Raw genomic sequence first — 16,743 nt, 5'->3', positions numbered from 1 at the left:
AAATTTAACTTGCCACTGAGAAGGAATTACATGGGTTTCTCCTTTTAACTTAAGGGAACTCTGAACAGAAAGCCAAATACCTCAGACTCTTCCTAAAATCTCTGACAGCCAGGTGGGACATCTGCAGTCCTCTACTCCCTTCCTTACAGTGTACTGGGATTGATGCTAAGTGTTTATACAATTAATTTTTATTTTTTAATTTTAGCATTATTAATGGTTGGTATTTAAAATGGTTTTGCAAAGACATGTAGTTGAAAAGTCACATGCATCCTACTCCTTTTTAAAACATCCAGGAATGTCACTGAAGAACTGGAACCATGGATTAAAGGTTAATGACTTACGCATATCCCATTTCTGAAAAGAAATGTATGTGACCATATGTAAGAGTCCATGAATTATTTTAACATGGCTGATTTTGCATGTATGTGACGAAGCTGCTACGGTGCCTTTCCTGTTTTATCAACAAAGCATCAAAAAAGATACCGCAGTGGTTGTGGTATAAATCCAGCTGCAGATATGGGACGAGTTTGTATCCAACTGTTACGGCCTGGCTAGGCATTTTACCTTTGAATTATGAAGCACAAAGCGTTATTGATTCTCTGGTAAGTTTGTCATATTTTCCTGCTTTCGTGTATCTTTTTCACTCAGCTGTCATCCAGTGATTTAATTCTAAATAACTCTTCATACAATATAAAACGTGGGCATGGATCAGTTCGCAGCTTTGAGGCCGGGCTCTCCCCCTCCCTCTCGCCTGATGTTCAGTGGGGGACTGCCTGCCCAGCCACCCCCCCGGCTCGCAGCCCAGCCCGGGCTCGCAGTCCTGCCTGGGCCTGCCCTCTCCGCCCCGCGGCCGCGGCCACAGCCGCCAGGCGTCTCGATGGGGCCCCGCCCAACGGCTGCCGCCCAACGGCTGCCGCCCAACGGCTGCCGCCCAACGGCTGCCGCCCAACGGCCCGAGGCGGGAGCGGGCGCGCGCGGCCTCTTGCTTGTGAGGAGGACGGGAGAGGCGCCAGGGCCGGCCGGCGGCGGGACCTGCCTCCTCGAAGGGGTTTGCTGGGACACCGCTCCCTGTTCCACCTGTGCTGCTTGCGGGCCGGTCTCTCTTGCTGTTTATTTATAGCATTTATAATGCAGTTTATTTAAATGCTTCGATTTAAAATGTGTCCTAACAAAGCAAAAGCTGGTCTGGTCATGTTGTGAAGCGATAAAACCTTGGGTTTTTTCCCTTTTAAGTGTAAACGTGGATAGATAACTTGAGGGAATGGGCAAGATCAAAAATCTGTGATCCTTTTAGTCTTCATGTTTATTAGTTAAATATTTTGCCACTCTGAGATAATGTGACTTAAGTCTCAAGGGACAATTCATTAACCTGTTTGAATTAATTGAACAAAGGTAAAGACTGAAGCAATTTTCTCAACTTCAGAGATAACAAATCCTGATTAAGAGGTAACAAAACCTAAAAAGTGTGAGAAAGGTCATGTATTATTTGGGCATTCCTCTTGACAATGTACAGGTTCATTTTGATGATGGGTGAACAAGCAACTGCTAAATCATCTACCATTTTCACCTCGGATGCTGCTAAAGGACATGCGAAGAAGAGGGATGGAACATTACAAGCTGCAAAATGGAATGCTTCTTTAGCTTCTAAAATCAAAACTAAAATAATAAGTAAGTCCTGTTAAAACTGAAGCCATTTACTGTACTTAGAATGTATGACTGCAGAAGGAATAGTAATTGTATTTAACATGATTTGCTGAATTGCTGCCTGTTAAAAATATTAATGTGGCATGTTGAGAGTTTTAGGAGAGTCTGAAAGTTAAAGCACATGATTGTAAGTTGTTTATTTATCTAATTCTCTGAGTATTTTCAGTGCTTGCTTTTTGGCATGCCAGTGTTTTTTAAAAGAGTGTACTCAAGTGCATTTCTGACATCCATGTCCATTTGGGTCATCTAAAAACTGAGGTACCAAAATGATTAAAATCAATGACCTTTTAAAATATAGTTGCCATAGTAAAATTCCCATTTGCAAAATGGGATTTATATAAAATTCTTTGAGTCATTTACTGAATCAAGGAAAACCACAAATATTAATCTGCTGATTTAATCACTTGCCAGAAGGTACTTCGTTTTCCCAGTAAGTCAGGGTTAAATTCAAACATAGGTTTGTCATGGTAGGTGGTTGGGTTTTGTTTCTGGCTCTGACAAAAACAACACTGGAACATCTCAGACCTTCTGCAAAAGGTACAGAAACTATAAATGTTGTGAAACGCTGCTATTTCAGAGGTCTCTAATTCAGCGTGGCACAGCATGGCTAAGTGAATGTTGACTTCTGCTTCTCTTTCTGTGATCAGTGTGGCAAGAATTTTTGTTGTTTGTACAGATATATATTTATTTATTGTTGTTTGTAGATATATATATTTGAACTTACTGTGGCTTTATGTCAAAAATACTGATTTTCAGTGAAAAATAAACAGTATAGATTAATAGTACTAATGTCCTTTTAGAAATCTCCACGCTGCAGTAATAAAAATAATTCACTAAGCTGAATAGTAACTTCAGTGCATAATGTTTGGATTAACAAGGTTCCAGTGTTGTCTGTTTCCCAAAGCAAAGAAATAAGGTCTTGCAAATACTGGACTACAGATCACAGAAGTAATAACGTAAGACAATGAAGAGATGTAGTTGGAGCAGATTTCAAGCTAACTTTGCTCCTTTTTGTACTATAAAAGAGTATGGTCAGACTTGTCTCTACCTTGAGTTCAAGTTAACTCTATATATACTATGAATGTGAGGCAAAAAAAATCATCTTGGTAATATGCAGTGTCACTGGGGGGGAGGGGGGGAAGACATTCCTAAAACATTCTGTAACAGATATCAGTAGGCAGGTTTTCATTAGGACAGTGGAAGGTATTTTTTTAATTTAAAGCTTTTTTCTTTCTGTTGTCAAAATTCATATTTATGCTGCAAATGTTTGAGCTTTTTAATTTGTAAAACATGTATTTGTTTTTTAGAAATTTGGAAATACTTTTATGCCTGTGAAACTATCGATTTTTAAATGCTTTCTTCTTAAAATAACCTTATTTTTTAAAATCCAGACTAGAGTAGAATCCATGCATGAAATAAACTTGAACTTGAAGCTGACATTGTAGTCATCAGAATGACAGCCAACAGAAACAGTTTTATATTAGAAAATGTTAGGCTTTGCTATTGTTCCACCAAAACTACAGATAAAAATGTTGTTATATAGTTCATGCAGAGAGGGCCTGGAATTGAAACTGTTGAAAATCATATGATTTTTGTCTCCTTTAGATAACTCATCTATGTTTAAAGTATCTTTAAAACAAAATAATAGAGCATTAGCTGTGGCTTTGAGTGTGGAGAGAGAAAATTCTCGGAAGCTGAAGAATGAGAAGATTTTTCTTCAGAAGGAAGTAGAAAAGCTGCAGCTTCATAATATCTTGCTTCGTCAAAAACTAAACTGTTTGGTATGCTGCAAATAATATCATTTAAACTTAGATCAGCTAAACCAAGCTTTCATCTTTTTTGGAAACTTAATATTGCTTCTTAAAACTGTGGTTTAAAATGTACATCTCAGATTTCTGAAGTTATATCATCTGATAGCATAGTATTCACGTTTGATTTTTCTTTCACAGGATTTTTTTTTACTTTCTATTTTGTCCATCAGTGTATATGTCTATCCATAGCTATTTTAGTGTCAGCTTCACCTTTATATTTATAGGTAGTGAGATGGTATTAAAAATCAATTTGTGCTCAATTGAGTGTAAAAACAAACAAACAAACAAAAATTTACAACTTAGATTCACCTTTATATCTTGTCTGAAGCCAGAAGCCACTTAAAATATATTTTTTAAATTACTTTTTCTTTTATATGCAGAATAAAACTCTTATAGAAATAGAAGCATTTTTGAACAATAACCTCTTAACTGCAATAGAAATAAGCAGTCTTTCTGAGGTAAGATTTTTTTTTAACTATTACCATATTGAACTCATTTTCCAGTATAATGTTTTCAAAGCATCTAAATGAGTGCACTGTTTAAATCATATATGCATTTTAAAACATTTACCCCAGTTCCTTAAAACTTGGGATGAAACCCTAGCCTAGTGAAATCAATTAAATTTTGCTGTTGCTTGGACTAGAAATTAAGGATTTAATCTTGTTTACAAAGTATCTAAAAGTTAAGTATCAGTTAGCCCTGATGAAGTAATGTGTTTTTTTTTAAAAAAAAAAAGGCATAGTACTTCAGTATGTGGTACTCTTCAGCACTGAGAGCGCTACTTGCCTGCTTTGCTTAGTGCTGCAATAAATATCTTGCATGTGGAAACTTTACCAGAAAACGTAGTCCGTGTCAGTCCTTGTGTCATGGCAAAATTACAGTTAATTTAAAAAATATATTATTTTTATTATCTGTTCTAAACAGTTGCTTAGTGTTGCTCTGTGCTTCTTTATGTATAAAGCACTTTGCATTAGTTATAGCTACATTTAAAAAGTCTATACATTTCTTTGGGATGCAAGTAGGTTACAGATTTTGATAAGTTTTGCTACAAAATACTTTTCTTTAAAATTATTGTGTGTTTTTGAACATCATGCACTTTTCATCAGTACTTCTGGCTTTTGCCCATTCATTATTTTTTTTCCTGTGGATATTTCTGATACTTAAAACATGAGAGAATATTCAACTGTTTCTCTTTCCCCACTGTTCTTCTTTTGAAAGACTCTTCAGAGTTCTCTTCCTCTGTCAGCTGGTCCAAGTAGCCTTACTGATGGCCAGTTCAAGAGTACATGTCAGTCTGCTAGGTAGGTGGTTATATTAAATGTGGAAGTTGATAAGTGTCTGTGGATTTTTTTTTTTACAACTAATCTTTGTATATTGTCCCAGGTGTTTTTGAGGTAATGAGAAACAATTTCCTTTCTAATTCAGAAATTATCTATTTGCAACTTGGCATTTACATGTAGAGAGAGTGGTAGACAAAACTTGGGTTTGAATAACTTGCTTCTTTCTTCATGGGATCTCTCATCAGCGCAAAGTAGGATTCTCTATCATGAAAAATACATTTGCCCCTAAGATAGAACCAGATTTCATGTCTGAGTTCTTGTTTTCTGCTTTTATACATTACTAAGGGAATGTTTTAAACAATTGAATGTTATGGCATAAAATGTAATAAAAGTCTTCACAGTAAAATTTCCTCTTTTCAGATCTGTAGAATTGTCAGTGAAGCTTCCTTTAATTGCAAAAGCTAATGCAAAACAGCAAGATAGCCCTTCTGTGTGTGAAATACCAAATTCTTATAAGTGTACCACTATTTTGTCAAAGGAAATGCATTCAGATCAAGTCAAGTTTGCATTATCATTGCCTTCTGGTACAAATAATCAAAAGTTAATTGAAATAGACCCGGTGGAAACAACTGTTCACAAAAATCTATTTTTAAAAGGTATGATGTATTTCTGTACAGGTGATTTATTTTTAAAAGCTATCTAAGAATTAGTATTTAATAATTCATTACTTGATGTGCGATACAGGAGGTATAGTAAGATTCCTAAACTGTAATAAACTAATAAAAAATAGAATGCTCACCCATAAGTATAGGTGTCCTGACAATCACTTGTAGAGTAATGTTCATTGAAATAACACAGCTGAAATGTAATAAAATTAATGTGAACAGAATAGAACTTTGATAAGATAACCAAATAATAACTGAAGTAGTTATAGAAAAATACATTTTTATTTATACCCAATTTCAAAAGTCCAGCTTTGGTAAAATATGAAATTAGTTCTAGTTAACTAAATTTTTAAGGACCAACCACAGAATGTGTGTATTCAGGGGAAAAAAAAAAAAAAGGCAGTTTGTAATTTTCCATGCTTCTGGTCCAACCTTCAGTAATCTGTCTTATTCTGATAACTATACTCTATTCTCTCTTTCCCCAAGCTGCTGAAGTTTTTCTCTTTGCAGAAAATCAAATATGCACAGAACTAACTTGCAACAGTGCCTTCCTGACTCATGTCAAAAATACAGAGTCTTTAAGACAGTCTGAGGATCTTACAAAACAATATAATGATAGTTCATTGCCATTCTGTGGACATGTGACTGAAAGAAAGAAACATGCAGTACTTCATAAGTCAAAACCACAACCTAATATAAAGGATTTTGATAAAAAATGTAGCTCAAATAATCTGCCTCATCACGGTATCAACAGCAGCAACACCAATGACATAAATTTGCAGGAAAGTTCAAGTGGCTTGTCTTGTGTTATTCCTTCACCTCTTGAATTTAGCAATGAAAGTAAGGAGATGCTTTTTACTGACAAGATGAAGCCTGAAGAAACTGTTTATGATGCTGATATGGAGTTGACTGCCAGTGATGTGGGTGAAGTACTCACAGTTACAGCCAAAGACAAAGATAAATTACACCAAAATAAAAATAGTAATGCCAGTTCTGATAAAATATTAGGAAATTTCAGAAAAGTAAAATATTCTAAGAAGGATAAAGAGAAAATTAAAAGCACGACTGAAGTAAGTTCAAATTTGTATGCAGAAGAAAGGCACACTAGGGCTGACAATAGTAAAGTTTCAAAAACTACTGACTCACAAACTCAACTATTACAAAGTCAGACAGAACAGCTACCTACAGGAAATTCTGTAGGGAAAGAGACCTTGCTAAATACCCGCAAATATTATCAAGAACAAAATTGTCCAAGTAAAGCTAGAGGTACTAGGAGGACATACCAGGTTAACCTAATGAGTCCAAGAAAACAGGAGACAAATAAAGAAACTTTATCAGAAACTTTTGAAGACGTGGAAAGCAAAATACAAAAAGCAAACTCAAACTCATCTATTAACAAGATCCTACCAGAAATTTATTCTGCTGAAAATTTACCATTTCAGGCTAACACTTCGAACGTATTGCCTTTACAGTGCGACCTTCTGCACACAAATGAGAAACATAGCAGACCAAAAATAAACAGGAAGACTTTTCAAAACCCTTCTAAAATGAACACAGCAAAATACTGTAGAGAGGAAAATGGGCAGTATGGAGAATATATTTCAAAAAAGTCTCAAACAGAGATACGCCAACGTGACAGCAAGAGAAAACAAGACCAGAAGCATATTATAAAGAGAAAATACAACAAAAAAAGTAGTTACAGACAAAGTGGAGAAACTGAAAGTAACAGCATTCATAAAACTGCTCAGAAAGTAGACCAAAAGAGTAGCCATTTTTCGCCAGGCAGATTAAAACGTACATTGGCAAAGGCTAGCCGGAAAGCATACGTAATACCAAAAGAAAATCTTACACAGTTCTCACTTTGTGAAAATGAAGAATTAAAAAATAAGGCTGCATTGCATGCAGAGGCTGTTTGTGGAAATAAAATAACTGAAACTCAGCAAATGCAAGTAGCTTTAGTTACTCAGAAGGGTGTAGCTATGAATACACCACAAGCTAACGAACAAGTTGATGATGATGCTAATATGTTAAAGAAGGTAGATTCCTCATCAATGGCACATAAAACCCCTCACATTAGTAATTCTCCTGATAATCAGGTAAAGTGCAAACAGAGGTTTAGTTCCGGTATTACTAAGACCAGATCAGAAAAAAATTATTTCAGGCATATTGATCAGGGGGGGCAGAATATTTTGGATAACCAGGAAGTCCCTCATGAGGTAGATTCCTCTATGAGCAAGTTAAAGCCTATGGTTCAAAAATCAGAATCTTTAAAATTCTTACCTGTCGAATGTTCTAAGAATATGCCATTAAATGTAGATAGCTTTTTCCAGGAAGGTCTTTCTATTGTGGAGCTCCCAGCTCTCGATAACCACAATGCTTCCATGAACTTCTCTATACTGAAAAACGCTGAAATCTGGGGGGAAAATGATCATAATAAAGCAGTGGATGCTGGAAAAGCAGAACAAAAACTGGATCATATTTCTAAAGAGACTTACAAAAAGACTCTGACACCTTGTCATGGTAAGTGTATAGGTGAGAAAAAAAATGACATTTTGAATTAGGTAGTGCCTGAGATAGTGGTAAGGTATTTTCTCTTAATACTGTCCTCCTCTTATTTCTGCTTAGAGTGGATAAAACAGGAGTGGAGAAAGGTAAGACTGAAAATCACTAAAATGATTCATATTCTATATCATATGTCAGTCACAATTTTTTAATTGTGGTAACTAATATCCTTGTTACTTCTCAGTATATTCCAAGATGACATTTAGTTGGGCAGATGTAAATAGTCTACATTCTTGAGGAGCAGTTATAGTTGGAGCCTGTATTCGTTTTTCAAAGAATGTGATGGAATTCAGAAAGTTGGGGATAGAAAAGATACAATAGCTTGAGCTTTTGTACAGGGGAAATAAGAGTGAACTACATGTTCCCTTCATAAATGGAGAATATAGCTGGACTTAAAGATTTCATTTGTATTTCTTTAGAAACACTGCAATTCAACAGGAATTCTGAGATCTAAAAGAAGTACTTTCCACAGGTTTTCTCTAGGCTCTACCCATGAGCAAACTTTCATGTGGCAACGTCTTTTTTAAGTAAGCTACATTAAGTTAAGAAAATAATCAAACTCTGGTGTAGTCTGGAAGATAGGTTTAGACTCTTCTATCACACAATGAAATGACTGTAAAGGAGCTAAAGGAATATATGACTAACATGTCTATGCTAGAGTTTAAATATACTTTAAAATGTAGCTTTGAAGTTTCCTAGCATGAGGGATCTATTTTGTAAACTTATGTATTCTCAACAAGTTCCTGTTTACTTCATTGTCTCTGAGAATGTCCCAACACCTAGGTGGTTTCCTAGCTCAAATTAATAGTTTGAATCCCAAACTATCAAGCAAATACTGCCTTGGCTTCATTTGAATGCTAGGACACAATGGCCAAAAAAAGTCTTCTATTTTACATGACCACAGAATAGGAATATTGGCGGAATTAGACCATCATGCAAGGTATTAGACCTGGCAATTTGCAGTAGCATCTTCTCATCTTCGATTCCTTCTTTGGAAGGTAGAAAAAGGATCCTATCATTTTATTAGCTTTAATGATAAATTAGTAAACCCTTGTGATCAGCAGCATCAAAGACTACTGACATAAAAAGCAAGCTAATAATTTGATCTTCATCCATTTAAGCATAGTTCAAAAACCAGTTCATTTTTCATCCTACATCCAAATCCATACCTTGAATTAAAAGAAAGCAAGGAAATGCCATCCGTTCTGATGATGCCAGCTTTTCTGATCACTACCTTGAGGTGTACATAGAAATATACCTTGAAAGTCTCCTGTAATGAAAATCTGTATGTAGTTAGATCTATGTGAACATAAATATTCACACTCAAAGGCATCCAGCTTTCCTAAATAATGCAGACTTCTAGATGTCTCAAAACTCTTGCTGCTTAAAAAGAAGCTGACCTGATCTCTAACCTTAAGCTTTAGGAAAAATTCAGAATAACAGTTTACTTTTACTTTAAAACTAGTACAAATCAAGATTGATTTGTGAGGCAGCCAAACTTGGGAGGTTTTTCATGATCAGAGAGCCCTCTCATTTAAACCAAATAAGCATCGCTCTTCCTTAATGAACTCCTTCAAAAGACAATGCTTTTTCTTTTGCCTTCATAAACCAGGAGGACTTGCTGCAAGCAGCCCAAAGTCACCTTAATATGCCTCTCAGAAGTAAAGTTAGCAGAAATCCAATGAAGAACCTCTGACATTATGTCTCTGCTTAACACATTTCAGAAGACTATTAATAAAATGATCTATCTTACTGAGATATTTTACTTGATCTCAGCACAGAATTCTACTACAGGGAAATAGTAATTTAGCACTATCAGCTTGACCATCAGTTAAGCGTGTGTATGCTACACTGCACAAGGCATTCAGATGCTATAATAAAGAAAGAAAATCTTCACTTTTTTGACAGGTATGTAAATATACAGTGATATAATTTGTTAGTCTCAAGGTAGGCACAACAAAAAATTCATCATTTATCCCATATGTGTATGAATTTCCTCTATGAGATCAATAGCATCCATTTGCTGCCACAGAGGATTTAAGGTAAAGCATTCAAACCCAAGAAGTGAAGATGAGAGTTTTCAGTTCAGTTCCTTTGAAAAACTACATTCCAGATGTTCTCATCTGGATGCAGTAAATCTAAAACTTGACCTGTATCAGTGAGGAATGTACGCTCTTGGAAGAACTTTTAGGAATACATATTAAGACTATTTATTTCACCTTGGATTGCTGTCTGCATTAAATCTTAGTGCTTTTCAGAGAGACTATGATCTATAAATGGTTTAGAATTTTCTAAAATGTGGGCTAAATAATAATTTCAATATGTCTCCCAAGTTATCTAAATATTTGTCTCCAAATTACAAATTGATTGTTTAGTATTAAATATTGATTGTTTAGTCTGGCATTCTGAATTGGTCTTAAAGGATTATGGAAAACTGACACAAATAGTACTTCTTCTACCAAGGCTTTTTTTATGGACTATTCCTCTTGATATGTTCAGTGGTTCAAAATACAAGGCATTGTAAATAGTTCGGTAGTATATAGTTTTGAAGATAAGGAGGCTTATGTTGCTATGCTCATTTTATGCATGTATGCTCAAAGAGCAGGCATAAAGTTGGAAAATGCAGTCCTAGGGAACTCTTGTACAGGTTGAATCTTCAGATTATACATGCATGTCCTCCCCCTGTATTCAAGGCCATGAGCTGTATGCAGAAGAAATAAAAAAAAAAACCCAGAAGGAAAAAAAAAGAAATAAATAGAAAAAAACTTTTTTTAACTGTAATAACTTTTGGGAGTCTTAAGCAGCTAGCTGCAAATTACATTACTCATGGGGCTTTCTTAAAATGTCCCAAGAGCCATGGCAGACCTCAAACAGCTCCAAATTTTGGTAGGTTGAAAGCTGCTGTAGTGGCATTTTCTTTGATCATCTATCCCATTTTTTGCTGAGCATCTTTAGAGCAGGAGCAGTAACCAAAGTACCTGAATTAAGAAATACTAATTAAAAATAATTATTAATTGGAAGTTTACGTAATGATTCAGAAAATATTTAAAATGAGGCATATAAACTACTGTATTCACAGGGAGAAAGGCTTTGCAAGATCTGACAAATACTAGTACATGCTCTCACACTTCCTTACCCAAATCCCCCAAAACTTTAGAAGAAAAATCCGCAGCAGCATCTAGACAACGAGGAGCTGCTATTTGCTACAAAGAACCCAATCTAAACTGGTAGGTATACATAAATTAGGGCTTTTGTTTGTTTTTTGGAGTACATAACTATCTCCAGTAAAGATTTGCTATTAAAACCCCCAAATAAAGAGTTGAACTATTTCTTTCACAAATCTCTTTCGCAAAGATACTTCAATGTTGATATAAAACATTTCTTATTCATGTGGCTGGATTTCCAAGTGCCAAAGTAAGACTCCAACAGTATTCAAGTCTCAAAATTTACATATAATGTAACATTTTATACTAGTAGTGAATAATGGTGAATTCTTAATGTTTTTCATTATATAAACCCCTTTAGAGGTGGATAATTGTAAATGTTAAATGCAAACTTATACCATAATAATGTCCTTGTCATATTGTCAAGTGGCAAGATAATTTATGCACTAATATTATATAATTCAGTCATTTTGCTTTAGCTAGCTGTATCTAATACAAGAAATTATCTGAGTTTCAGATATATTAATTTGACAATTAGTTATTTACCTCTCAGTGTTCTTAGCAAATTTAGTGGCACAGGATTTCCGAGACTGTTAAAAGACAAGCCATAAATTGTGAAATAACTATTAAAATTTAAAAGAGGATTTTAAAGCCAAATTTCCATTAAGAAAATTAATATGTTTGCACTTACATGAATAGATCTAAATCCCAATGGACCTTTAAGTTGATTACTTCTGAAAATATTCTGAGAGTTTTTTGCCACAAAGTTCGTTGGGGTTTTTTGTTTGGTTTTTTGTTATTATCAAGTATAATACTAATTTAAGGAAAAATTATGCTGTGTTGTGTGTGTATTAGTAGAATGCATATTCATGAGGTAAAGACAGTATCAAGATTTCCCCATAGTAGTGTTGAGAGTGAAAGGATTATAGCATCTTACTTTATGACAAAGGTGTAAAAGGAGTATGTCTTCCTTTTCTGGCAAAACTGTGGGAGGAGAAGAAAATAAATCCACAAACTGAAAAAATTAGCACAATGTTCTCATACACCATCAAAACATTTTTGTTTACCTCTGTAAGTAAGCAAACAATTAATTGAAGCAATGAGACTGAGGACAAACAGGGGCTAAAAGTAATGTAGGAAGTGTCTTTTCAACTTGCCACTGGCTTTTCAGAAACTTTTATGCCAGATAGCTTGTAAAAGAAATGCAAAGGGATTAGAGTTACATTTTTCTTTTACTAATTGAATTGGATGCTAAAATGCTGTAATATTATGATATTGACACATTCTCCTCTTTTACCCCACAATGATAAGGTTCTGTATTTCTGGAGAGAGACAGTAATTAATAACAGAAAAAAATGTGGATGTCACTCAAGATTTTAGATTACTGTCTCCTATTTATATTTTATTTTCAAGTCTGCTGTCCTGAGTGGATACTGTTAAGCTCTTGGTTTAAATCATTTTTTAGTTTTGTCTTATAGGAATAAGTTATGATTACTCACATATTAATATGATACAGGCCACATAAAAAGACTACTATTTTTAGCATTGTTTTGGAAAACAGCAGTTATCTATGCCTTGTTATTTCAGACATATTTATTTTCCATAAATTTAATTTCTTTAGTGTATTAAGCTTTCATTGAGAGTATTTACCATTTGAAATTGTTATTATAATTACATAATTATTATAATTATAGTTACATAGGTGCTTGGTGATATTCATCCATGATGTCTTTTATTTCTTTTGTTTACAGCAAATTAAGGCGTGGGGATCAGTTTACAGATACACAATTTCTGGATTCCCCAGTCTATAAAGTAAAAAATAAAAGAAGTTTTAAAAGTAAATCAAAATTTATTTGAAGAAGACAAGAGAATTGCCTTTACGAACAATACTTCTAAAATGGGTACAATTTTTTAAATATACATATGTTTAGCAGTATAGAGTACTTATTGTTCTTTGATTAGTAAAGGTCATCCAAAGTGGAATTTCCTGGAAAGGAGCGCCTATATAAGGGACGCAGAATACTTTACTGAGGAAGGCAAATACAGGTTAGGCTCCACTCTTGTGTTTTGCATTTCTGGTCAGTAATTTATAATCTGTTCAAAGGGTTTGCAGCACTTCTTAATTTGTAAGAAAACTGTACGTTTTAATGAGAATTAAAAATAAATCACCTTTGCAAATTTTAATGTGAGTTATTCATATTTACCATGAGTAGAACCATTTCTCAGTGCTGGTTGGAACAGACACAAGCATCCCAAATCTTAAATCTACTGAAATAGATGGAGACAGTCCCTTTTTTTTGGTAGTTGACTTTTGGATTTGACAAAAGCATACTGAAATTTGAATGAGGAAGTAATATTTTGAGAAACAGTAGAGAGAAGTCTAGTGTCCAGAGTATGTGCCAGAGGCAGCCAGAAAGTAAATAGCACTGCAATAGAAATTCAGTAGTAAACACGATCCAGACAAAGCAACACCTTGAGTTTCCAACTGAGAGAGTGCTAGTGTGACGACTGATAACGACTGCATCATACCATTCACCTATCAGGTTTTTGTACTGCTTCCCCTCTGGACCCTCATTAATCACTTCTGCATTCCATAATGTACTGTCAGCTGACAAACGGTTTTCTGGCATTACCTGAATCATAGATGCTGCCAGCTGCAGGCTATAGCTCACAGCCCACACAACTTTTACAGATTATGTTGGATAAGGTTCAGGTTCATTTTGCAACCAATATAGCCATAGCTTATTTTTAATGAGATACAAATAAGTTAACTTCTTTTGGTTATAGAAGGTGGTTCTTCACACAATATGCAGTTATGCTGAGGAATTCCTTACTGCAGGAGTAGATGTTATTAATTTACATGGGCTTAAAAAATGATCGGACAAATTAATGGAAGAAAAATCTGTGAGGAATTACCAGAAACACCATTTCTGGCACAGGATGTCCCTCAATTGCAAATTGTTGAAGGCTGGAAGAGTGTTCTGGAGAAGCCTCACTATGCATTTGACCAATTTTATACTTTTTCCAAGGGCATTCACTGTTGAAACCTTCAGAGACCAGTTCTTTGGTTAGCTAGACCTTTGGTTTGATACTGTTTTTAAGACGTGTAATGGATACTCTTAAATTTATAATGTATTCTTAAAAATACCAAACCAGACCGTACTCTTCGTACTTCATTGTAGCTTCCATTGTAACCTGGGAAGGTGATGATGAAAATAGTCCTGGAAACTGTTTCCATACATGTTAAAGACAAGAAGGTGATTGGGAGTAGTCAGCATTGATTTACAAAAGGGGAAATCATGCTTTGTTAACCTGGTAGCCTTCTACAATGAGACACCTAGCTTGGTGGGTGCGGGGAGAGCAGATGTTGTTTATCGCAACTTTAGTAAGGCTTTTGACGTTATCTCTGATAACATCCCACAGGCAAGCTGACGCACTATGTTAGTTACGTGCACAGTGAGGTGGGTTGAAAAGTGCTGAACCACCAGTCCCAGAGGGTTGTGATCAGCGGCACGCAGTCCAGTTGGGGGCAAAACACTAGAGCTCCCTAGGGTTTTATACTGGGGACAGTACTGTTTAACATCTTCATTAATGACCTGTATGACAGAGTGCAGCCTACACAAATTTGCAGTTGATACGAAACTGGGAGGAGTGGCTGAAACTGGATGGTTATGCTGCCATTCGGAGGAGAAATGGGCCAAGAGGAATCTCATGAAGTTCAACAAGGGGAACCTATGTCCTTCTCCTGTGAGATGCCAGAATTTCAGCTGCATATTTTGACAGAAAAATGAGTCATACATATCAAAATGTACTCCTGGATATAGCTTTCAGTTGTGTCCATTCTACATGTAAGTCTTGAACTATAAACATAAACAGTAAGAGGTACAGAAGCATTGTTTACAAATATTTGAGTAATACCACAACTGTTTTCTGTTGTGGTTTTTTTAATGATGGTCTGTAGCCCCAAGGCAGCTTCCTGAAGGTCCTGTAAAACATGCCATGTATGAATTTGGAGTTAAATATGCCACTAGCGAGGTAGTTTACATAGGGGACCTTTATCCCCTAAACAGGGAGCTTGTCTAGCTGTGGTCACCAGTTCCAGAGACCATGCAAAGATTGTGAATGTACAGCAATAAGGACAGCAAGATGTCTTCAGGTAGAACCTCACCAGAAAAAAAAAAAGTATTCCATCAGTATGAAAATTCTTCCAATACGAAACTTATCGCCCAGGCAATGTGATCTGTATTGTGAAACAGAGCTGTTAAAATTATTATCAGAGAAGTTTTAGCAAACAGACTTTTTCTTTCTGAAACATGCTGTGTATGTCGCTACGTCAGCAAGACCATTATGAAGAGGTGCAGAAATGGTTGGGAAGATAGATTCTATACTGATTCAATGTTATTTGAAAAAGAATTACACATAGAGTGGTTTTATACATTCTTTCTTGTATTTTTTTAAGAAGTTTGTAATTAATTGGGGCTTCTTAATTGAATGTTCTTGCTAGCTTTCACTGTTCATCAACATCACCAACCATTCATGAGAAATCCCAAAGAAGTATCTGTTACAACTTGTGTTCCCTGTGCTGGCACTGCAGCAGCAAAGCATGGTGTTTTTTTAAATGGTTGTTTCTCTCTCTTGCCCATGGTTTGAAAGCTAGAAACAGAAGCACATTCTTCATTTTCTCAGAAAAAAATTAATATTTTTGGAGTTGGTCTTAATTATTTTTTCAGTGAAGGTCCTGTTGTTCCACACAGCCTCAGGTGTTACCAGCTAGACCGCTACGGTGTTCCAAATAAAAGCATGTATTTTCAATGAAAGTATAAGGCCTAGGGCTTTATGCCTTAGTTTCTTCCATTCCTTTTAGTACAGATATCTTTCAAAGTGACAAAGGATAAAGAAAATGACTTGACAATGCGTAGAAGTTATTTTAAGTAACTCTGAAATCATTATTGTTGCTACTGCCCTTCTTTCCTCATTTTCTCCATCCTTATGGGTTTTGTTGCTCAAATTGATGTTCTATACACAGATAAAATTTACTTTGTTATTTTCTAGGATGCAGTTCTTTTAATTGTTCTGCAAAATGGTCACTTACTCAGGTACTGTGTAAATAATGTTTCATTGCCTGTTAAATCTTCACTAAATGTGCTTCTTTTACCAGATCAGTTGATATATTAGAAGCTCTTGCCAGGAAAAAGATGTAAAAACAGCTCATGATATTCAAGATAAAAAATAATCTGTAGCTGTCACAAGTATTAAGATTATTTGGCTGAGGGTAAGGGAATTTGAACTTATTTTTATAGCTTCCAAGTTGTTTTTTCTCATGTTTATTCAGTCTAATTTTTTTTGCATTTAATATTTTCGTTTACCACTAATAAAGATTTTGATTGTTTTAAAATTTGTAGGAAAATTAATTCTATATCTTTGGATTAAACAGGAAGAGGAGAATATTTATGATTCTATAAACCCTTGCTTGCACAAGTAGCCCTTACAAATGCTTATAATACCTGGAAGTTACTGACGATTATTTTGTGAGTGCAAATTAACGCAAAATTCCTGT

The 16,743-nt window shown here is 35.2% G+C and overlaps 1 long non-coding RNA gene across 1 annotated transcript; it reads left to right on the top strand.

Moving 5' to 3' along the window:
- The first annotated feature begins 305 nt into the window (after nucleotides 1-305).
- Nucleotides 306-3,440, top strand: LOC140657359 (uncharacterized). Its single transcript, XR_012044295.1, has 3 exons — nucleotides 306-602; nucleotides 1,514-1,668; nucleotides 3,310-3,440. It is a non-coding gene; the product is annotated as an uncharacterized lncRNA (long non-coding RNA).
- The last annotated feature ends 13,303 nt before the right edge of the window (nucleotides 3,441-16,743 follow it).

The sequence above is a fragment of the Ciconia boyciana genome, chromosome 10 (assembly GCF_034638445.1).
Source record: "Ciconia boyciana chromosome 10, ASM3463844v1, whole genome shotgun sequence".
NCBI classification, from domain to species: Eukaryota; Metazoa; Chordata; class Aves; order Ciconiiformes; family Ciconiidae; genus Ciconia; species Ciconia boyciana.
The sequence above is the reverse complement of the archived record's forward strand: the minus strand, read 5'-3'. Positions and strand labels throughout refer to the sequence as shown.